General features: G+C 37.9%; 1 non-coding gene and 1 pseudogene across 1 annotated transcript; one reads left to right on the plus strand and one right to left on the minus strand.

Annotated features, from left to right (window-relative positions):
* Positions 1–260: 260 nt before the first annotated feature.
* LOC130981244 (lupeol synthase-like) overlaps positions 261–24,898 on the plus strand; it is a 46,458-nt pseudogene continuing 21,820 nt past the window's right edge.
* Positions 22,828–22,931, minus strand: LOC130983803 (small nucleolar RNA R71). Its single transcript, XR_009087777.1, has one exon. It is a non-coding gene; the product is annotated as a small nucleolar RNA R71 (small nucleolar RNA).

The following is a 24,898-nucleotide window of genomic DNA, read 5'->3' on the forward strand; positions in this document are numbered from 1 at the left end:
ATATTAGTTAGAGATTGTAGAACCAGCTTAGACCATCAAAAAGCGGCCAACCCGAATAACCAGGCAAGAGGCCATTCGAATGTGGGATTCGGGAACTGAATCCGTAACCATATGCATATGTGATAGTGTAATGAGTAAAGTTCAGAAATACATTTTTCACTCTTCTATTCATAATTCTAGTTTCCTTCTCTCTATATTCCTTTGTTCTTGGCTTGTGTTCATCATCTTTGGAAGACTTCGTAGGCAGTACAAATCGTAACATGGTCCGTTCTAGTATCATCAAAAAATTTAAAATAGACTAAATATGCGGGGCCAACCTATTTATCTAATAAAATAGACAAATTTTTACTTTTAAAATTAAATCTTTTAAATTTTGAGTTAAACAAATTAAATAAATTAATTAAAAAATGAAGGTTAAATGGATTAACTTGAGGCTAAACGAGTGGCAAAATATTTTTTTAAAGAAAATAATATAAAAAATAAACGGGTCAATCATTTAATCAGTTGGGTTAGCCATATAAATAGTCTAAGTTAAAAATTTATGACCCATGAATAAAATAAAATTGCATTAGTTAATATGTACGTAGTTAACTATACTTAATTATTATATATAGATGTAGTTGTTCATGCATGCAAAACTCTCCGGCTGATACTCTCCCAAAGCCCATACTGGAAAGATGTTTCGATATGATGCATAGTTGATGGTACAGTTCCTATAAAACATTCCTGTGGCATCCTGTATTTTTTTTTAAATAATTGGATCGGAAATTATTAAAATTATATTGATGACAGAAGCACACATGCAAATTGTTTACCAAGTGCTAAGAAAATTAATATATGGAGTAATTACCGGTTGAGGAAAGTCTCCATCTTCCATTTGTGAATTAATTATTAACTTTATTCCTTTGTGTATGGGTGTAGGATCAATCTCAGCCTTAACCAAAACTGCAGTAATTAGCACAATATTCATATTTTGCATCTAAAAATCTTCATTCTCTCATAACATAAAATAAAGAAATGGGAGAAAAAGGAACTTCATTCTCTCGTTTTAATACAGTACCATCACATATACTGTCGATCATGTTTTATACCATCTCCTGTATTCATAATATTTGTTATTTTAGTTATTTGTATACCAACTAAGAAATAAAAAGACCAAAATTGATTACCACTACCTTCAATTCACAATATCTGCTACCTTAAAAATATTATTGATTCGATATATTTGTCATTTCATATTTTAATAATGTAACGTTTATTAAATATTTACAGAACCTTTTTTTAGTCATAAAAGATTTTACAATTTTCCACCAGAGTTATTGCTTCAACACAAATTCAGTCCTTTTCATCCAGGTCATTATTTTCTTTTTTTTTTTTTTGGGTTCCTCAATTTCAATTCTTTGTGTAACCACTTATTTGCTTGTTTTATTAGTATTTTTTTTTTTCTCTAAGTAACTCCATTTTCTATTATGTGTTAGGGAAAATCATGTGCTACTCTCGCTTGCTTTACATGACGATAGCATACATATATGGAAAGAGGTTTGTGGGTTCTATTACTGACTTAATCAAATCTCTTAGAGAAGAAATGTACACTAAACCTTACGATGAAATCAACTGGCATAAAGCTCGGAATACTATTGCTAAGGTCAACACAAATTTTGTTGTTATTTACTTTTCTTATATATTTACTTAAAAGCTTATTTGTTTTCTCTAGGTTTATGTTATGCCCATTGTTATCTACAGTGAAAAAAAAAATCCTTCGGAGAAATTTAGTGTCATGTTGAGCTGGATGGAATTTGTGTAAATATCTTGGAAAATTGCAAATAGTTATTCCTTGAGTTTTATCTTTGTAATTTAGACTTCAGACATTTTAAAACATACAAATTAGTATATTAAAGTTATCAAATGGTGAAAAAAAAATCTCTATACTAACATTTTGTCAAAATAATGTTTTCACTAGGAAAAGTTAACAGAAAATTACTCACCTTTTTTACAAAGTATATCTTGGTCATGCTCCAAAAATAATCCCTTCACATATTGTAGGTTTTATTTAAAAATCACTCATAAAAAGTAATTTAGGAACAAAAGTTTACAAAATTTTTTCTTCCCCATTTTTATTTTACTATTTAATAATAATAACTTTAAGATAAGTAGTAATTTGTATATTTTAAACGTTCAAAATCTAAATTGCAGATGAGCTAATAAAAATTCAGGAGAATTACATTATTTTCCCCTACTTTAGATGTATATATGAAATTGAAATGGTATGTTATAATTTCAGGAGGATGTCTACTATCCACATCCTTTAGTACAAGATGTGTTATTCTCTCTCACATTGGAGAGCTCTTGCTAAATCGGTGGCCCTTTTCAATACTTAGACAGAAAGCACTTCAAATTACAATGAATCATATACGATATGAGGATGAAATTAGTAACTATCTTTGCATTGGAGTTGTAGAGAAGGTATATATGATGAGTAATGCTAGGAAATTAATATTATAGCAGTTAATTTTAACTAATATTATAGTAGGTTATTAAATAAGTCTAATATAAAATTTATTAGAGATAAAATTTTGTTGAATTTAAATTTCATATATTTTTTTAAAATGAGTTTCAAATGTTCTTAATTTTAAGAATTTCGAATATTTTTTTTCTTATGTTTGAATGTTCGTTATGTGATGTCGACTTTTAAATATTTTATATATATATATATATGATATATAAAAATAGAATTCAACTACAGAATTAACTTTTTCTGTTAATATGAACTAACATTTTGAAATTATTTTTTTTATTTTAAATTTTAAATCTTAATTTTAAAATTTAAATTGTCCAAAAATAAATACTAAAAAAATAATTTCATGATAAAAAATATAACTAATATTAATTAATTAAAAGTTGATAACCTGTATGTATTTTTTGAAATATATATTAATTATCACTACATTGTTGTATTTATATTTATAGTTTCAATATCCATATATAATAAACACAATTAATCATTACTTAAATGTAATGGAAGGTGATGTCTTTGATTGCACAATGGATTGATGACCCCAAGTCGAAGGCATTTAAACTTCACTTAGCTAGAATACCCGATTATTTCTGGGTTGCTGAAGACGGCTTAAAAGTTGCGGTTAGTATTATTTTCATTTTAATATATATATAACGAGGAAAATATTTAAATTGGGGCTATTATTGGATTTGAGATGAATGGTTAATATTATTAGAATCAATAATGCTAGGGAACCAACTATCCATCAGCCAAGAATCAGCCAAAATGTATTTGGGCTTGAAACCGGAAGCCCAATTGGCTTCAACATCCGAAAAATTAACCCACGGTTAAACAGAATAACCCTCATTAGAAACTCTACTTTCACCGTTTTACCAAAACTTTCAAAAACACCTTCAAAGGCGCCACACCACCGGGAAAATCGCAGAACCTCTTCCCTGTCCTCTACGGCCGCCGCAACCCCGCGCTGAAGCCTCAGCCCGCCTCGTGCCTCCACCCCTGCGGGAACTCTGCGGCTGCATGCAGGTATACCCGGCGCACAGGAAGCCTACTGTTGCAGCTGCGCCATCCGCCGGTGTTCCTCCAGTTCTCCAGCCCAGCATCTTCTGATCGTCTCACCAATAGTCAGGTAAGGTAGATGTTTTCTTTGATTTTCTATGCATGTTTTGAAAACAGAATTTGAAGTAGTTTTCTGTGTAGTGGTAATGGTGAATTTTAATTGAGTGGGTGTTTCTTCTTTCTTGGTTTTGATCATGTAATACAACCTCGGTGCATCACTGGTTGTTTCCAAGAGCATTAGTTGCATCTTTTATTGTTATTTGAAAGTTTGATCACAGGTAAATATGTTTTTCTTGATCCCTAATTGAATTTAGCTATATTCTTAATAGATAAAACCCAATCCAAAAAAGTTTGGTTTTATGATCAATATTTATACGAGATTTTACATGAAATCTGTTGGAGTTTGTAAGTTTCCTAGAAAAAAAAAATTGAACCTTGATGATAATTCAAAGAAGCTTATGAGGAACACGTGAATTGTGCTGTTGTTGGCTCATTAATTGTTAATTTTTGACCCTTTTTGGAGGTATGTAGTTCTTTACCAAGTGGAACATATATTTAAAGACCGTTTCTTTATTTATACATGTTATATTGTTGAATGGTGTTTCTTTGTTGGAGCTTTATGCTATGGGCTTATTTGTAATCTTTGGTTAAGGAGTGGTTTTTTTTTTTTTAAATTCATTGGGACTAAGATAGGTACTTCAATGGTAATTTTGATATAATTTCTAATTGGAATTGGGTTTGAGATGAATTTAAAAACCACCAGCAACAAAAAATGATTTGCTTACTTCTGAACACGTGAATGGTGCTATTGTTGTTATTGTAATTGTTACTTTTTGACCCCTTTTTTGGGTGTATGTAGTTCTTTACCAAGTGGAACATATGTTTAAAGACAGTGTCTTTATTTATACATGTTTTATTGTTGAAGGGTGTTTCTTCCTTGGAGCTTTATGCTATGGGCTTATTTGTAATCTTTGGTTAAGGAGTGTTTTTTTTTTTAAATTCATTAGGAATAAGATAGGTACTTCAATGGTAATTGTGATATATTTTATAATTGGAATTGCGTCTGATATGAATTCAAAAACCACCAACAACAAAATTTGTTTTTTTCACTAATATTATTTAGGTAATTCATCAATTGCCAAAGTTAAGCCTATATAAAGATTAAATAATTTCTACTTGTATTATATATGATGAGCTTTATATACTATACATACAGTGAGTGAATCATATTGGTGGAACACAATTTGCTGAATTCTGTTATGACTGATATTATTTTATTTGTTCAGGACAGCTTAATTTTTGTTTGCAAATATTATTACCGTAGAAATTAAATCTATATGCACCTATCATTACTACATGAGATTGCCACAACATGCAAATTCCTTATGGTATTCATTTTTTAAAACTGAACTCCAAGCACTATTTATCTGAATTCCTTAATTGCTTATTGTTCTTTGCACGGATTCAAATTCCATATATGCACGTGCACTAATTTCTTCAATAAGTTAGGAATATGTATATTGACATATCAGTGACTCTAGCTAATTAAAAGAACACTAATTATGATTTTTTTTCTAACTGAGATTGGGTCTGAATGGTTTATGCTAGTTTTGTAATCTATGATTAGCTTCAGGGACCACTTTGTTGGATGTTGCTAAATTGCTATAACTAGCGAATGGATGTTTCTGTAATTAGAATTACTACTTTGAATATTAGTTTGATATTGTATTAATTGAGAACTATTCTGATGTTGCATATTCTCTTTGAAATAACAGTTTTCGTTAAATGTTTGGGTGCTGTTTTCTGTGAGACTGTAACGGTATTGATTTGCAACAAAACCAACCAACATGGGGAAAAAGGTAACATGATTTTTACCCTTCACAGTTTACCATTCATATTATCGTATGTGTGACTTACCGTTGGTGTAACAATTATCAGAAATTGTTAGAGTTCCGATGCTCATCTAGCTACATTCATAACATGATGAAAACACTATCTAATAATAACTCCGTTGAGAAGCTTGCGGAGATTGATGAGATTGGATTCGGATTCTTGCGGCGTGTTCCAAATTGGTCTGTAAAGCAAGCCATCATGGTTCACCTGGCTGAGTCGTATCAAGTAAAGCAGAGAACTTTTGTACTCGACATAGGCAACATCCGCCTCAATGCCGAGCTAATCGGGAAGGTCTTCGGCCTTCCGTCTCAAGGTAAGTTCCTATATCTTATTTACTTTTGCATAGGCGTGCTGGCATAAATATATTTGGGCATGTAATATTACAATGCTATAACACATGAACATGTTGTAGGGGATCCATTTCCAACTCTCGATGAGAGTAATCCGTCCCACGTGGCCATTCAAAAAAGATTCCATAGACGGACAACAACCGAGCTTCGGGATTTAGTTTACAGTTGTCCAATGGCCACGGAATCAGATAGGATGGAGTTCAGGAGGTACTTTCTACTGGTGGTGATGAAAATGTTCCTGTGCCCCACCACTCAACAGGTTATCTCTCCATGGCACATCTACGCAGTGTTAGATGTTTCTGATCCGCGGAGATTCAACTGGCCGTTGGAAACTATGAAGTGGTTTGACAAGGCAGTGGAAAAGTATAAGCTGAAAGGGAACAAAACTTGTGAAGGCTGCATGTTCGTCATGCTGGTATGACGCAATTACCATTGCCAAATTTAGTATGTCATTTTCTAAACAAAATAAATTGTATACCAGTAATTTGCTTTACATTAGTTTGGAGAGTTCAGTCTCTGGTACTGTTATTTGTATGTTATTTACTGATATGTTGATGATTTACTTGAATATTTGTCTACTAATTTTGGATGCTTCGGTGTATGATTTCATCTAAATGTGTCCTAGCAATATTTCTGTGTCGCTTGCTATATTCCAGTTGACTGCTAGCAAAATAGAATCTTCTATCGTACCTCATGCTAACTGTTCAAGTTAATAGTATATTCATCCTGATTTTTCTTCATGTATAAAATGACTTGTGCCCGTCCTCTGTGTAGATCCTCTATTTTCAGCGGTTGCAATACGGTCTGCTCGAAAACTGTCTTGTGCCTGAGCCATGGCTCGATGCGTGGAGCTCGGAGATGCTAGAAAAGAAGGCACAGTATATTATATCTGAGGTACTCATTTCACTCTTGTAAAAGGTTAAGTTATGCCACTATGAAGGTCGAAAATGCCCATCAGATGAGTGAATATGTTTTTCTATATTTTCCTTTTTTCGTTGACTCTAAGTATGTTTCTTGCCGTTTTATCATTCTGTTTTCTGGGTTCTCTTTTGGTGGTGCCTTAGCATTCGATTAAGATCATTGATTCTCTTCATTTCTTAAATCAGGGACGTCTTTTGACTAGACAGGGTGTAGTTGAGGACATAAAGGGTCGTTCACCGCAAGCTGCAAGGAGAAAAACGGGAAAAAAGGCACCACAGAAGCATGGGCGAAAGGATTCGGTGCCGCCGAGGGTAAACACGATACTTTATCATGTTAATTAACAAATTTAGTTCGCTATGGTTAATTCGGTTCATGCAATCACTTCAAACAGGGGAGCTCGGTTTGTGGAGAGAAAAGGCAGGTGTCACAGGAAAGACGAACAAGTGGACGCACAACAGCTCCACCTCCTACTAGAAGCACTTCACGCCGCACGGACGGATCTAAAACTAACCCGAGAGTGAGTATATTGATAGCATTGCATAAGTTTATTAGGTTCTTTTCAATATAATTGGATGTTTCTTTACCCAACATAATCATTATGCATAAAACAGCATAGCAGGAGTGGTGCGAAAAAAAATAGAGGGGCTAAGAAGGACCGATCACGTAGGTCCAGCCCAAAGCAATCTGAGAAAAAGGAACTCCCAATTAGCACAGATGATGACGAGGAGAATGAGCCTCTGGCCAAGAGGATGTGCCGACTTTATAACCAAAGGGATGACCAACAAAAACCAAATGCTGATCCGCATGAAGTGAACCTCAATAAGGACAACGCAGCCAAAGCAACACCTGTCTCTAGCTTGCCCGATGCAGGAACACTCTCCGTTAGTTTGGTGAAACATGAAGAGTGGGAGTTCGACGGGCAAGTCTTCTATGCAAAACTATTTCATTTAATATTCTATTTTGCTTTTTAATGAATTAGGAATTGCATCCGCATACTACTACTTTTTCTCTAACATAGGTTGAGTTATTTGCAGTAATCCCGATTTCCTTTCGAACCGAGACCCCGAGAGTGAACAAATATGGCAATACCTTGAACAACTGCAGAACACGAGGCCACTGCAGATTGTGATGCCAGCCTCTCCGTCTTGCAAGACTCCTAGCCCACCAAGCAAGAAGATTTCACCGGGCATGACTCAGACGGAACAGATGCTCACCCAACATACCCCTATAAAGATTCATCCACTGCTAAAAGGGCGAAAGCTGGACGAGGCTGATGAGGAGCGATTGCGGCGATGGGCTGCCAATCGTTCGTCGGAGCAGAATCAGGTTGTGGCGGCATATGAAGGAAAGCAACATCTATCATTGCTCCGAGAGGACATCTGCTCATTGCTACCCCGGCACTGGGTCACCAGCAACGTAAGTAAATCACTCTAACACATTAATAGAATGAATATGTTTCTTAATATATTTGGTGGTACAAACATATGACCCTAACGCAATGTAAATTTTATATACAGATCGTTCATTGGATGTGTTCAACATTTAATGACTCAGAATCGTTGCGGTTTAAGAATGACTATTACTGTATTCCTCCGGGAATTTTGGTATGCACGAATTGGTGTCTTCTTATTGATCAATATTTGAGACCTGATCCTAAATTGTGCTTTTTGTATAGGAAACTGTGTTGCACAAGAAGAACTTGGATTCATTCATGGAGGTTCCTACTGTTAGCTATGTAGGGCTGGGTCCTCACTTCGGTGATGATTCTATGTGTTTTGACAAGATAGCAGCTTCGACGCGAAAATGGGTAAGTTAATGCTATAGTTGAATGTTGATTTGTCGGGTTAGGTGCTTACAGTATCGTGTTTATTACTTGGATGTTGCTTGTGATAGTTAACAGGATGTTCCCTTTAATTGCCAAATGGATGGTTCTGATATTTGTTTTTTGTTCTCACGTCTTAGGCAATTGAATCTGCATGTACTTAATTGAGATGTGATTGGCTTTCGTTGAGTTATATTTTCCTCAACACGCTAATTGTTTTAGACATTTTGTTATATTTGATTTTGGTGACTCCATTGCTCATGAAACTGCTTTGTTATCTCTGTTTCCATCACAGTGGTTTGCCCCAGTTTGTATTGATCGGCACTGGTGGTTGTATGCCTTTGAGATATATCAGAAAAGGCTGTGGGTACTGGATAGTATGTATACAGGAGAACCTAATAGTGAAAGATTAAAAATACATGCTTATGCGGTAAGTATAACTCAGTCAATTAGTTCAGCTTTTGCCTGGGTAACTCAAAATGTATCATTGCTAACGTGTTACTGCTTTTCAGGGGAGACTCATTGAAGACATGGCAAAAGTTACGATTCCTGCATATGAGCACACGGAGGCCGGTCTACCTCGTTTCTATCCTTGCGTGCCAAGACAAGATAATGGGTCAGTTAAAAAGCCACCTATCTATACTCTTAAAAACACTTCACTTGATATTGATAACATGACCGGAAATAATATTCTCTCTTTGTACATATAGCTCGGATTGTGGTGTATTTGTCATCAAGTTCATGCAGTTTTGGGGTCTAGATAAACCCTTGCAGCATTGGGACAAGGTAAAGTTAGATATATTATAACAATTAATTTGAAGCTCTTTCTAGTCAGTTTCTTTCACGGATTTAAAATTATCCTTCCACACAATATTGTCATGCAGGACGTTGTACAGGAGTTTAGGAATGAGATCATACTAGACATAGTCTTGGGTCCTCATAATTCACAAATTGGGATGGCACTGCAGGCATTGGACAACGCTCCTGTGCGCCGCAACCAGCCTAGGAAAAAGACAAAGGCTGTGAAATCACCCTACACAGCACCAAGCACGAGGAGCATGCTGCAGCGTGCGGGGTTACCCACTAGAAAGCCAGGCAAGGGAGGGAGACAACGGAAGAAGACAGATGCATAGGTAAGAAAAAATCAATATACATGCCTTAGTCTATCCATGGCCTCCAGATAGAGTTATAGGCGTTCATATACCCATTTGCCGACTTAGATTCAATTCGTGTGAGCCTTATAAAGCCAGTTTCACTGCAGGTTTAGGTTTTCATGTTGCAGAGTTTGTCAAGTTAATGGTGACATTCAAGACTCCTCTGCATGGATATTACTCGTGCTTGGCACTAGGATGTTTCTTTCCTTTGTAAATTGGATGGTTCTGAAATTATTTTTTGATCTTTCATATTTGAGGAATTTGAACTTGTATATACTTAATTTAGAGGTGAATTGCTCGTGTTTTATTAGATACTCCTTAGCAGGTTTCGTATATTAGGTATTTCAGGATTCTCAAGAAATTAGTTTTAACTAAGATTTTAATTGGATGTTGCTATTGATAGGCACATGGATGTTACTTTTCCCTGTAAGTTGGATGATTCTGATTATGCTTCATCAACTGTATAGTCTTAGTCATTTGAACTTTTGAGTACTTCATTCAAAAATATGCGGCTCGTGTTTTGTTATAACCCTTTTGTGCATGACTATGCTTGAGTGACAGTTCATTCGATTTACTAGCGTGGTGTTAACAAAGTGTAGGCGTTATTTTTTTTCCATTATTTTCTGTTGCTAAAATTGTGACGACGCTGGAAGTATAACCTTTGCATGGCCTTCGAGCGTAATCCGTCTAGATTTTAACCAAGTTTTTAACTAGATGATGCTACTGATAGGCATACGGATGTTTCTTTTTCTTGTAAAATGGATGTTTTTGAATATGAATCCTATGTTTCATGTGTTACGCATTAACGACAGCGTGCACTTCGTTGACATATGAATGGATTTTATTTTTGAATGGCAATTTTCGGTCCGAATTTAATACATTTATTTTTTTGCGAACAAATCAGTGATACCTCATTACTTCAAAACCATACTAACCAAATATTGGGGAACAATAACAACAAATGTACTTTTGATTATTTTAATGAATACTTCAAAACAGGATAAATGAAAGTGATGTAACAAGAAATTGAGGAGTTTGTTCATTTGTTTCTAACGGACCAAGAAATCTAGCAAAGTATGACAAATTACTCATGCTAAGAAACATGGCTATTAATGCCTAAAAGAGTTCAACAGGTCCATAAATCCGCCACCATCTGCTGAATTCCATATAGTAGGGTCCTCAAATCTGTTGTCTATAGAACCTTGGCAATCATTATCTGTCTGAAGGTCAACAACATCCTACAAGATCCACAGCACAAAGAGAACAACTTATGAGAAACAAGAACACCATTCCATATAAACAATTTAACATAGACGTCACTTCCGACACATACCGGTTGTGATTTCCTCTTCCTTTTTTCCATTGACTTCTTAATTGACTTGTCCAACTCTGCTCCAAGTCTCTTACCCTTAGGCCGTCCTTTGGTTTTCACCCTTGAGGGTCCCTGTATGTCATGTAAAATAACATCGCATGTGTTCCGTGTGAGCATCCTATTCTGAGTCCCATCAAGAGTGCAGGAACGCATGCTAGCACGATGATCAGTCAGCTTGGACTTTGCATCCAAAAGGGCAGCTCGCAAGATGGCTGCTTCCTCTTCACAAGCAACAAATTCTTGAGCAACGTTATAGAACTCTGAACACAGATTCCTAAACAAATTGTGGCTTTCATTACTCCGAGCCACGTCATGGCTACTCTTAATGTAAGTGTGCTTGCGGATGACATTCTTACTCCATCGAGGAAGTACATAGCAGCTCGGTACTGTGTCAACTCTATAGTATGACCAGATCGCAAGGATATGGCAACACAATATACCAACAGATTCAAATTTATTGCACTCGTACCGACTCTTTCGACTCAAAGGGTCAAACTGTATTATGAAGGTATGGTAGACAGGCTTCCCCCAAAATACCTTCTGCTCATCCACTTTAATAGAAATTGTATCTCCCTTTTGTTCAGTTGATCGAACCACACAATCGGTTTTTTTTCTTACCTCCAGCTGAAGGTTCCGGAACATATTACTGGTGTATTCCTGCTGAAACTGTCGCTCAATACCTGTGCTCCCTATACATGGGATGACTCCTTTCGAGTCTGCAGCATCATCTTCAAGCTCCTTTTGCTCCTTGTTTCCAAGCACGTTATCGTATTCATGGACGAACTGAACCAATCCACTCTTGCAATGAAGGTATCCACCGTAGAATGCGTGCATACTTTCACTCCGCTGTGTGCTCCTCATGCCGGCCCAAAATTCATTCTTGAAGAATATTGGCACCCACTTACGTCGATTCGCATAAAGATCTGCACCGGAAAAAATAAATAGCATAAGAGTGTCGCTTATTACCAACAGGATGACAGCGTACAAAGCATCGATAGAACATATAAAAGAAACATCCAGACACACTATGAAAAGAAACATCAGTATGTGTATTGAAAAGAACATCCGCTGCCATAAAATTAAGAACAAACAGAAGAATGAAAACACCCGGCAGTAATAAAATTAGATGAATAAATATGCACCATGAAACCAACAGACGGGATTTAGTTTAACGATCACAAACCTGCTAACCATCTGTTCTGACCTAACGCAAATTCTTTGATGAAAGCAGCCCAATCAACTTCAAACGATTCACTCGAAGGAGAGTTATACACAATGTGATTCATCATTGCACTCAGCTCTCCATACCTAGCGTAGCCACCAAGCTTGAATTGTGTTTTCTTCATTATGTGCCAAATGCACCATCTGTGGACAGTATCAGGTAGGACCTTCCTTATAGCACCAGCCATCGCCTTGCACTGGTCGGTAATGATACCCTTTGGCGCAGTCCCAATGCATCTCACCCACTGCGTGAACACCCACTCAAAACTAGGGATCTCTTCATTGCCAAGTAAAGCACAGCCAAGAAGGGTTGACTTCCCATGGTGGTTTACACCGACAAAGGAAGCAAACGGTAGACCATGCCTGAGAATACATAAAAAGCAAATGTAAGGTAACACGACAAATTTAACAGATAACTGCTCATGCAATTCACCAATATTTATATAGACCTGTTTCTTCTATACGTGGTGTCGAACGATACCACATCTCCGTAATATTCATACGAAGCCCTGCACCTTGCATCTACCCAGAGTGCGCTCCTAAATTTATTAGCATCGTCAACATCTATGGCATAAAAGAAGTTGGGATTGATTTCCTTCATTCGAAGGAAATAATTCATCATCCCATTGAAGTCCGCATTGTCATCGGAGCATCGGAGATTGCTTGTAATGTAATTTCTGACATCCTTTTCTGAGAAACTCAGGTTTGAAGACCCACCAACTTCGTTTGCAAGTGCTAGATACGTCTTGTTGGGTCTTATGCCAGCTTCGTCGTTATCCGTAATGACACACTTGGCATGCATGGTCAGCTCCCGGTACTCATGATAGTGGACGGCTTTATCAGCCGAACAGGGGTGAGAATGCCTCAATTCTACCCTGGACACAACCCAACATTCATTCTCCCTGTCCAGCATGACATACATTCTTGCTTTGCATCTCGTGGCTGTTATTCTGTTTGACCTAGTTGCTGCCTTAACACGAGATTCTCGATAACCCTCTCGAGTGCAGTGGAGAGACTGATTAATGGGTATCTTTGCGTCCTTCTGCATCTTGTCAAAGTTCGTGTTCCTGACTTTAGTTACAAACCCCAATTTCTTTGCATAACTTGCATAAAACTCCTGTGCCAAATGCAGCGAATCAAATCTCATTCCTATGGCTGGGATTTCCTCTTCACCGAGCCCACTATGATCCGGCAACTGTAAAGCCAATTCACATAACCAAAATACAAATTAAAGATAGTATCAAAGTGGTAACTATAACGTGCGAATACACAATAAGAAATACTTCAAACCTCGTGTCTTAAATCCAACTCATCATTTCTCGTCACCATGACGTCGGTGATTTCGTCGACCTTCAATTAAAGACAACCGGGACAGAAGTTTAATCCACTTATGACCATTACTATATAATGAAGCAATCCAATAAAACATATCAACAAATAAATAGAAACATATATAGCACTCAATCAGACTTTATTACTATAAACAAATTATTTCTCCAGATTTTTCCAAATGCTAATAATCTAATTACCATGAATAAGAAGCCTTCACAACACACATTTTAATAAAAAATTTCTATTAGGAATCAATTAATCAATAACAACATTTAATTGATTGCATGCATTATGACATAGACGGACACCATAGTGTGATTGAAATAGATCTTGGACTATACGCACATCTAGGGTCAATATTCAATACCAATAATTTTGTCTTTGCCAGCATAGATGTTACATGTCTTCCATTTAATTTCCATATCCACTAACTATGTCTATCTCTATTGGAAGTTTTATTATCAATGACATTAGCTAATTATCATCTATTCCACAACCCAATGTATTCAATTGCAATCATATCTTATTAACATGTCCACTAGCAACGTCGGTGTCCAATATTTTTTTTTCAAAGAAATAAATTTAAGAAACATCTAAAAACATGGAAAAGAAACATTCACACTTCAGGTTCTCATATAACTATTCATCAATTCAATACTAACATATACAACATAGAACGTACCAAGGAACCCTCTTGATTAACAACGCCATCGTCATTCAATTCATCATTGCCTTCACTAGCATTGATCACTGTGCTATTCGGTTTCCCTTCCGGATTTGAGCGTTCCATGGAGAATTTTTTTACAGAATATTTGCGCCGCCACAGCCGCAACTTCTTTCTAGAGTAACAGAGGCACGGACCGAGGAAAAGCAAGGATGGAGGCACGGTTTATATGATTTGATGTGGACGGTCTAAAGCAAGTGATGATGATCAAGGTGACATGCATGCAAGGCTTCCGGGGACGTGATGCATCAACGGCGGCTACTTGGTGAATGAAAAGCGGCCCCAACGGTCAATGAAACAACGCCGGCGACACAGCTTGAGTGATCGGGTAAAGACGGTGGAGGAAGTAGGCGGCTGTGCTTCTTGGGGGAGAGAAAAAAATGACGACGCTTATTGGAAAGGGTAACCGAGGGTGTTGAAACTGAATGCTATGTTTCCGTGATTCTCTCCTACGAGAATCGTTTCTTTCCTCATATTTTGTAGGTTGTCAACAGTAATTTAAAAACAAATGAAATTATACATTAATAAAATTAAATTAAATTAATTATATTTTAATTATGTTGTTCCATTCTTGGCTGATTAGGAGTTGGTTCCGTATACTTTTCCTATTAGAATATAAAATTACATAACTTTTTTGTTTTCGTTTCTCATTCTCGTTATATACCATATACGTAAGCTGTATCTATCAAAAGAAGTGATTTCATATAATGAGAGCAGAAGACCAAAGTCGAGTAGTACAATCATACATAAATAGCCTAAAATTAAAATATCACATGAATTAATTATGTTTTAATTTTGGCTATTAATGTAAGCCTCAACTACATCCTTATACGATATATAACCATTTATATAATCTTTTTTGTCTTATTAGTTTAAATTTTTTAAAAAAATAGTATTATAAAATGATATCATAATTTTAAATTTTAAAGGTCTACAATTTAATCTTTGATGAACTAAAAAAAATAATATAAAATAAATAAAAAAATATTTATGTAAAATTTAAATAAATTTAAAAGAGATTTTTATTTAAAAAAATGTATAAAAATATAACAATTCATATTATTTTTTTCTATTCGCTTAATTTTTTTAAAAAAATATATCATAACATTATAGAACACTATCTAAATTTTTACCACTTATGCCAATATATTTAAAGAATATATGTTATTACTTTTTATAGTTATTGATTATAGCAATTGAAGATCTTTAACGCAGGATATCGGTAGTCAATTGTGGGATGTATCTTTTGGTATACAAGCAATAATAGCTTGCAATATGATTGAAAAGTATGGGCCTACACTTAAGAAAGCACACGAGTTTTTGAAGGCTTCACAGGTAATAACTTTATGTACTATCCAATACGTTATATAAATTTAAAAGTTTTTATTAAAAAAAAATTTACGGTTCAATTTTTGTTTACTAATAAAAACAGTACAAGCCAAATAAAAAAATTATGCAAAATTCAGACAATTTGGAAAAAAAAAATTATGTGAAAAAGATATAAAATTATTTATGTACCTGCACTTAATAACTCAAATTTTTGAAATATTAGTTTTATATATATATATATATATATATATATATATATATATATATATATATTCCTACACTGGCCCAATAATAAAGGCCCAGGTCCAAATAAAAGGCCTAGTCCAGAGGATTGAGCCTTACTAAACACCAACCTTCACACTTAGAAGTCGGTGTCAAACCCGACTTACTCCCAAGAAGTCGGGACGGAGAATAGTTGGCAGATAAACACTCATTCAAATGAGTAACTGCTCCTAAAATCTCTCTAACTACTTTAATCAAGCCATATCTTAACCTCCCTAAGATAATGGGACGGTTAACACCCTAAAAATATGGCACTACTCCAACGGTGGTTATTGGCTCACCACTACAAATACACTGACACCCCTCAGGTATCTCTAAGCCCAATACTCTCTAGACCTGCTCACACCCTTGCTAACTTAGGCATCGGAGTGTCTTTGCAGGTACCACCCCCCATTCACTCACGAGCACAAGTCGGAAGGAGGCTCCAACGTGCAAACTAGCTCGGAAGCCACCATCCGCGGACGATTGGGCCAACCAAAGCCATCCATCTTATTAATCTCCGGTTACCCATCGTAACATTGGCGCCGTTGTCGGGGACCTGAGAGATCATCCAACGATGGCAGATAGATCCCACGAAGAAGGTCATGTGGAGACAGACTCTGAATAAGAGAATCTGGACACAGGCAACAACGATGTGGACCTCACCCTCCACCAAGAAATCGATAATCAACACAGGGAAGGCACTTCCGGAATAAAGAATCCGAAGGTAAACTCCTCAGAAGGGCGCGAATCAGAAAAAGAAGGACCACCCCATGTGACTGAACTCATGGGATTAGTCCACAGCCGCCTGGAACAATTAGAGCAGGAGCGAGAACGACAAAAGGAAACTGAAAAGAGCCTAAAAGAGGATATGGAACGACGAAAAGAGTTAGAAAGAAAGCTCTTACAGTTGGAATCCTCCCTCAAAAGTCGCAACTCCCGCGACGAACAAGAAGAACCACCCCTAGGTGGGGAGGATCCCTTCAGCGAGGACATCATGAGGGCTAAAGTTCCGAGAAACTTCAAAAGCCCTGACATGGACCTCTATGACGGGACCACGGATCCGAAGCATCACCTGAGCAACTTCAAAAGTCGGATGTACCTAGCTGACGCTTCCGACGCTACACGATGCAAAGCCTTCCCGACCACTCTATCGAAAGCAGCGATGAAGTGGTTCGATAGCCTCCCCCCGAGGTCGGTTACTAGTTTTGAAGACCTCTCAAGGAAGTTTTTGATGAGGTTCTCAATCCAGAAAGACAAGGTGAAACATGCACCGAGCCTCCTGGGAATAAAACAGGAGATCGGAGAATCTTTGCGAGCCTATATGGAAAGGTTCAACAAAGCATGTTTGGAGATTCAAAACTTGCCCACAGAGGCAGTCATAATGGGATTAGTCAATGGACTCAGAGAAGGTCCCTTCTCGCAGTCCATATCTAAAAGACATCCCGTTTCTCTAAGTGATGTACAGGAAAGAGCTGAGAAGTACATCAATATGGAGGAAAACGCCAAACTAAGAGACCTGAGTTGGCGACCTGGGCCCCCTCCCTCAACAAAAGAGAGAGAAAGGGAAACCAAGAAAAAGGAAGAGCTCGGTCTCGAAAGGCCAAGAAAATATCACTCTTATACTCCTCTGAAAATTTCTATAGTGGACGTATACAGAGAGATTTGTAATACTGAGAGATTGCCACCCCCTAGACCCATTAAAAATAAAAAAGGGGGAAGCCGCAGCGATTATTGTGAGTACCATAAAATATATGGTCACTCCACAAATGACTGCTACGACCTTAAAAATGTGATAGAAAAGCTGGCTAGAGAAGGTCGGCTTGATAGATATCTCATAGAAAGGTCGGACGGTCATGGAAAGAGAAAGCGAGACGACATGGATAGAAGAGACCCACCACCGCAAACACCAGAGAGACATATCCATATGATCTCAGGAGGGTTCGCGGGAGGGGGACTTACCAAATCCTCTCGCAAAAGACACCTCAAAAGAGTCTATCAGGTCGGGGAAGAGTCATCCGACCTCCCCACCATTTCATTCACAAAAGAAGATGGGCGAGGAATAATCCCTGGACATGATAATCCAGTAGTGATAACCATGATCCTAGCAAATGCCCATCTCCACAGAACCCTGGTGGACCAAGGAAGCTCGGCGGACATCCTTTTTAAGCCCGCTTTCGACAAGCTAGGGTTAGATGAGAAAGAATTAAGAGCCTATCCCGACACCCTATATGGATTAGGGGACACGCCAATAAAACCACTAGGATTTTTGCCCCTTCACACTACTTTTGGAAAAGGGGAAAAATCAAAGACTCTGAGTATAGACTTCATAGTCATTGATGTGGGGTCAGCATATAATGCTTTAATCGGCAGAGCTACCCTCAATCGACTCGGAGCAGTGGTATCTACTCCCCACCTTTGCATGAAATTCCCGACCTCAGCGGGAATAGCAACGGTAAGGGGAGATCAAAAGTTGGCAAGGAAGTGCTACAATGAAAGCCTAAACCTAAGAGGAAAGGGCAGAGAAGTTAACACAATAGAGCTCGGGGGCACAAGGGCCAGAGAAGAGCTGCGACCACAACCGGGAGGAAAAACCGAGGAGATACAGGTCGGTAAAGAGGAAGGGAAAAATACTCATATAGGAGCCAACCTAGGGGAAACTCTAAAACAAGGGTTGGCTAAACTCCTAAGAGATAATTCCGACCTCTTCGCCTGGAAGGCCTCTGACATGCCTGGGATTGACCCCGAGCTCATGTCCCACAAGCTCTCGGTTTATCCAGGATCCCGACCTGTACAACAAAGAAGACGCAAGCTCGGCCCAGAACGAGCCCTAATAATAGAAGAACAAGTACAGGCGCTTCTGGAAGCTGGCTTCATCAGAGAAGTCAAGTACCCAACATGGCTAGCCAATGTAGTGCTAGTCAAAAAACAGAATGGCAAATGGAGAATGTGTGTCGACTACACCGACTTAAATAAGGCATGTCCCAAGGACCCTTATCCCCTGCCAAGTATTGATTCCCTAGTGGACTCTAGCTCGGGGTACCAATACTTATCATTTATGGACGCTTACTCGGGATATAATCAAATCCCAATGCACGATCCAGACCAAGAGAAAACATCATTCATCACACCCAGAGCTAATTTCTGCTACGTGGTTGATGAGCGGATAATTTATACACTTTTTGGCATTGTTTTTAGTATGTTTTTAGTAGTTTTAGTTAGTTTTTAGTATACTTTTTATTAGTTTTTAGTTAAAATTCACTTTTCTGGACTTTACTATGAGTTTGTGTGTTTTTCTGTGATTTCAGGTATTTTCTGGCTGAAATTGAGGGATCTGAGCAAAAATCTGATTCAGAGACTGAAAAGGACTGCAGATGTTGTTGGATTCTGACCTCCCTGCACTCAAAGAGGATTTTCTGGAGCTACAAAAGCCCAATTGGCGCGCTCTCAACGGCGCTGGAAAGTAGACATCCTGGGCTTTCCAGCAATATATGATAGTCCATACTTTGCCCAAGATTTGATGGCCCAAACCGGCGTTCAAAGTCACCTCAAGAAATCCCAGCGTTAAACGCTGGAACTGGCACCAAAATGGGAGTTAAACGCCCAAACTGGCATAAAAGCTGGCGTTTAACTCCAAGAAGAGTCTCTACACGAAAATGCTTCAATGCTCAGCCCAAGCACACACCAAGTGGGCCCGGAAGTGGATTTTTATGTCATTTACTCATCTCTGTACACCCTAGGCTACTAGTTCTCTATATATAGGACCTTTTACTATTGTATTTTCATCTTGGTTCTTCTGGTTCCTCTCTGAAGCCGAAACCAATGATCACTCTTGTTCTTATGTATTTTCAACGGTGGAGTTTCTACACACCATAGATTAAGGTGTGGAGCTCTGCTGTACCTCGAGTATTAATGCAATTACTATTGTTCTTCTATTCAATTCCGCTTGTTCTTTGTCCAAGATATTCATTTGCACCCAAGAACATGATGAATGTGATGATTATGTGACGCTCATCATCATTCTCACTTATGAACAAAGTGACTGACAACCACTCTTGTTCTACAAGCAAACGAGGCTCTAATGTTTATCTCTTGGATTCTTTAACCGGAATCTTCGTGGTATAGGCAAGAACTGATGGCAGCATTCAAGAGAATCCGGAAGGTCTAAACCTTGTCTGTGGTATTCTGAGTAAGATTCAATGATTGAATGACTGTGACGTGCTTCAAACTCCTAGCAGGCGGGGCGTTAGTGACAGACGCAAAAGTATCAATGGATATTATTCCGGCCTGACCGAGAACCGACAGCTGAATTCCGCTATGCCGTGACAGGGCATATGCAAATCGCTTTCACTGAGAGGATGGGAGGTAGCCATTGACAACGGTGAAACCCTACACAAGCTTGCCATGGAAAGGAGTAAGAAGGATTGGATGAAGACAGTAGGAAAGCAGAGAGACGGAAGGGAAGGCATCTTCATGCGCTTATCTGAAGTTCCTACCAATGAATTACATAAGTATCTCTATCTTTACCTTTGTGTTATTTTCGTTCATCACCATATCCATTTGAGTCTGCCTGACTAAGATTTACAAGGTGACCATAGCTTGCTTCATACCAACAATCTCCGTGGGATCGACCCTTACTCACGTAAGGTATTACTTGGACGACCCAGTGCACTTGCTGGTTAGTTGTGCGAAGTTGTAGTGATCACAATTTTGCGCACCAAGTTTTTGGCGCCGTTGCCGGGGATTGTTCAAGTTTTGAGCAAGCTTTTTGTCCGGTAACATTAGTGCCAAAATCCGGCAACAACACCAAGTTTTTGGCGCCGTTGCCGGGGATTGTTTTGTGTATGGACTACTGACGGTTCATCTTGTTGCTTAGATTAGGTATTTTTTTCAGAGTTCTTAAGAATGAATTCTAGTGTTTCAAGGTGATGTTCTTATCATCACCAAAGCTGATTGATCATCATCAATTTAGCTCTTGAATGCAATGTTCTGCTGAAGCTTAGCTAGCTATGTCTAATTCCTTTAGACTAAAGCTTTAGACTAACATTGCATGATTCCTGGAATTCTCATTAAGAATTTTGATACCTTTATTTTCTTTTCCATATAATTTTCGAAAAAGCACAAAAAAAATTTACAAAATCATAAAAACCAAAAATATTTTATGTTTCTTGTTTGAGTCTAGAGTCTCATGTTAAGTTTGGTGTCAACTGCATGCATTCCTTCATGTGTCTTAAGGATCTTCAAGATGTTATTGATGATTTCTTACTCTAATCTTTAAATTCTCTTGACTTGAGTGTTTTGTGTATCTCATATGCATTCTCATTAGTGTCAGTAGTATACAAACTGCTAAGTTTGGTGTCTTGCATGCATTGTTATTTGATTTTAGTTGCATTTTGATTATTAAAAATCCAAAAATATTTTTAATTTGTGTCTTCTCAAGTCAATAATACAGAGAATTGAGGATTCAGAACATACAGCAGAGGAATTGCACAGAAAAAGCTGGGCGTTCAAAACGCCCAGTGAAGAAGGACAGACTGGCGTTTAAACGCCAGCCAGGGTACCTGGTTGGGCATTTAACGCCCAAAAGGGTAGAGTTTTGGGCGTTAAACGCCAGAATGTGCACCATTCTGGGCGTTTAACGCCAGGATGGCACAAGGGGGAGGATTTTGTTTTCAAATCAATTTTTTTCAAGTTTCCAAAGTTTTTCAAAATCAAATCTTTTTCAAATCATATCTTTTCAATCAAATGTTTTCAAAATCAATTCCTTTCCTTTTTCAAAGATACTTACTAACAATTAATGATTTGATTGAACATCTCAAATATGTTGCCTTTTCTGTTGAGGAAGGTTTAATGTTTGAATCATATCTTTTCTTGTTAGACAAGTCATTGATTTTCAAAATCAAATCTTTTAAAAATTGTTTTCAAAACATATCTTTTAAAATTGTTTTCAAATCAAATCCTTTCAATCATATCTCTTTAATCACATCTTTTTCAAAATCAGTTTTCAACCAAATCTTTTTAATTTCTAATTTCAAAATCTTTTTCAAAAATCACTTGATTTCTTTTCCACTTTCAATTTTCGAAAATTAACAATCAATTTTTTAAAATGCTTTTGACATCTTTCTAATTAATTTTCGAAAATTCTCTTCCCTCCTTCTCACATCCTTCTATTTGTGGAGTACTACTCCTTCTTAATGCACAATTCGAACTTTATCTCATCAAGTTCGAATTCTTCTACCTTCTTTCTTCTATTTTTCTTTTCCTCTGACACCTCAAGGAATCTCTATACTGTGACATAGAGGATTCCACATCTTCTTGTTCTCTTCTCTTTCTTATGAGCAGGAGCAGAGACAAAGGCATTCTTGTTGAAGCTGACCCTGAACCTGAAAGGACCTTGAAGCAAAAGCTAAGAGAAGCTAAAGCACAACTCTCTTTAGAGGACCTGACCGAATTCTTCAAAGAAAAAGAACACATGGCAGCCGAAAACAACAACAATGCCAACAATGCAAGGAAGGTGCTGGGTGACTTTACTGCACCTACTCCCGACTTCTATGGGAGAAGCATCTCTATCCCTGCCATTGGAGCAAACAACTTTGAGCTTAAGCCTCAATTAGTTTCTCTAATGCAACAGAATTGCAAATTCCATGGACTTCCAATGGAAGATCCTCATCAGTTTTTAGCTGAGTTCTTGCAAATCTGTGACACAGTCAAGACTAATGGGGTTGACCCTGAGGTCTACAGACTGATGCTATTCCCTTTTGCTGTAAGAGACAGAGCTAGAATATGGTTGGATTCACAACCTAAAGATAGCCTGGACTCTTGGGAAAAGCTAGTCAATGCCTTCTTGGCAAAGTTCTTTCCACCTCAAAAATGGAGTAAGCTTAGAGTGGAAGTCCAAACCTTCAGACAGAAGGATGGAGAATCCCTCTATGAAGCTTGGGAAAGATACAAACAATTGATCAGAAAATGTCATTCTGACATGCTTTCTGAATGGAGCATCATAGGTATTTTCTATGATGGTCTCTCTGAACTATCCAAGATGTCTTTGGATAGCTCTGCTGGAGGATCTCTTCATTTGAAGAAGACGCCTACAGAAGCTCAAGAGCTAATTGAAATGGTTGCAAATAACCAATTCATGTACACTTCTGAAAGGAATCCTGTGAACAATGGGACTAGTCAGAAGAAAGGAGTTCTTGAGATTGATACTCTGAATGCCATATTGGCTCAGAATAAAATATTGACTCAACAAGTCAATTTGATTTCTCAAAGTCTGTCTGGAATGCAAAATGCACCAAGCAGTACTAAGGATGCTTCATCTGAGGAAGAAGCCTATGATCCTGAGAACCCTTCAATGAAAGAGGTGAATTACCTAGGAGAACCCTACGAAAACACCTACAATTCTTCATGGAGAAATCACCCAAATTTCTCATGGAAGAATCAAGAGAAACCTCAACAAGGTTTCAACAACAATAATGGTGGAAGAAATAGGTTTAGCAATGGCAAGCCTTTTCCATCATCTTCTCAGCAACAGACAGAGAGTTCTAAGCAGAATACCTCTGACTTAGCAACCATGGTCTCTGATCTAATCAAAACCACTCAAAGTTTCATGACTGAAACAAGGTCCTCCATTAGGAATTTGGAGGCACAAGTGGGTCAGCTGAGCAAGAAAATCACTGAACTCCCTCCTAGTACTCTCCCAAGCAATACTGAAGAAAATCCAAAAGGAGAGTGCAAGGCCATTAACATGGCCGAATTCTGGGAGGAAGAAGAGGCAGTGAACGCCACTGAGGAAGGCCTCACTGGACGTCCACTGGCCTCCAATGAGTTCCCCAATGAGGAACCATAGGAATCTGAGGCTCAAAATGAGACCATAGAGATTCCATTGGAATTAATTCTGCCATTTATGAGCTCTGATGAGTATTCTTCCTCTGAAGAGGATGAGTATGTCACGGAAGAGCAAGTTGCTAAATACCTTGGAGCAATCATGAAGCTAAATGACAAGTTATTTGGAAATGAGACTTGGGAGAATGAACCTCCCTTGCTCACCAAAGAACTGGATGACTTGTCTAGGCAGAAATTACCTCAAAAGAGACAAGATCCTGGGAAGTTTTCAATACCTTGTACCATAGGCACCATGACCTTCAAGAAGGCTCTGTGTGACTTAGGGTCAAGTGTAAACCTCATGCCTCTCTCTGTAATGGAGAATCTAGGGATCTTTAAGGTGCAAGCTGCAAGAATCTCATTAGAGATGGCAGACAACTCAAGAAAACAAGCTCATGGACTTGTAGAGGATGTTTTGGTGAAGATTGAAGACCATTACATCCCTGCTGATTTCATAGTCCTAGAGACTGGGAAGTGCATGGATGAATCCATCATCCTTGGCAGACCCTTCCTAGCCACAGCAAAGGCTGTGATTGATGTTGATAGAGGAGAGTTAATCATTCAAGTGAATGAAGAATCCTTTGGGTTTAAAGCCCAAGGATATCCCTCTATCACCATGGAGAAAAAGCATGAAGAGCTTCTTTCAAAGCAGAGCCAAACAGAGCCCCCACAGTCAAACTCTAAGTTTGGTGTTGGGAGGCCACAACCAAACTCTAAGTTTGGTGTTGAACCCCCACATTCAAACTCTAAGTTTGGTGTTGGGAGGTCCCAACATGGCTCTAAGTATCTGTGAGGCTCCATGAGAGTCCTCTGTCAAGCTAATGACAGTAAAGAAGCGCTTGTTGGGAGGCAACCCAATGTTTTATAATTAACTATTTCCTTTTGTTATTTTATCTTTTTTGTAGGTTGATGATCATAAGAAGTTACAAAATCAATGAAAAAAGCAAAAACAGAATGAAAAACAGGAAGAAAAATAGCACACCCTGGAGGACGCACTTACTGGCGTTTAAACGCCAGTAAAGTTAGCTGTTGGGCGTTTCACGCCCAGTCTGGCACCATTCTGGGCG

This window comes from Arachis stenosperma, chromosome 5, assembly GCF_014773155.1.
Source record: "Arachis stenosperma cultivar V10309 chromosome 5, arast.V10309.gnm1.PFL2, whole genome shotgun sequence".
NCBI lineage: Eukaryota > Viridiplantae > Streptophyta > Magnoliopsida > Fabales > Fabaceae > Arachis > Arachis stenosperma.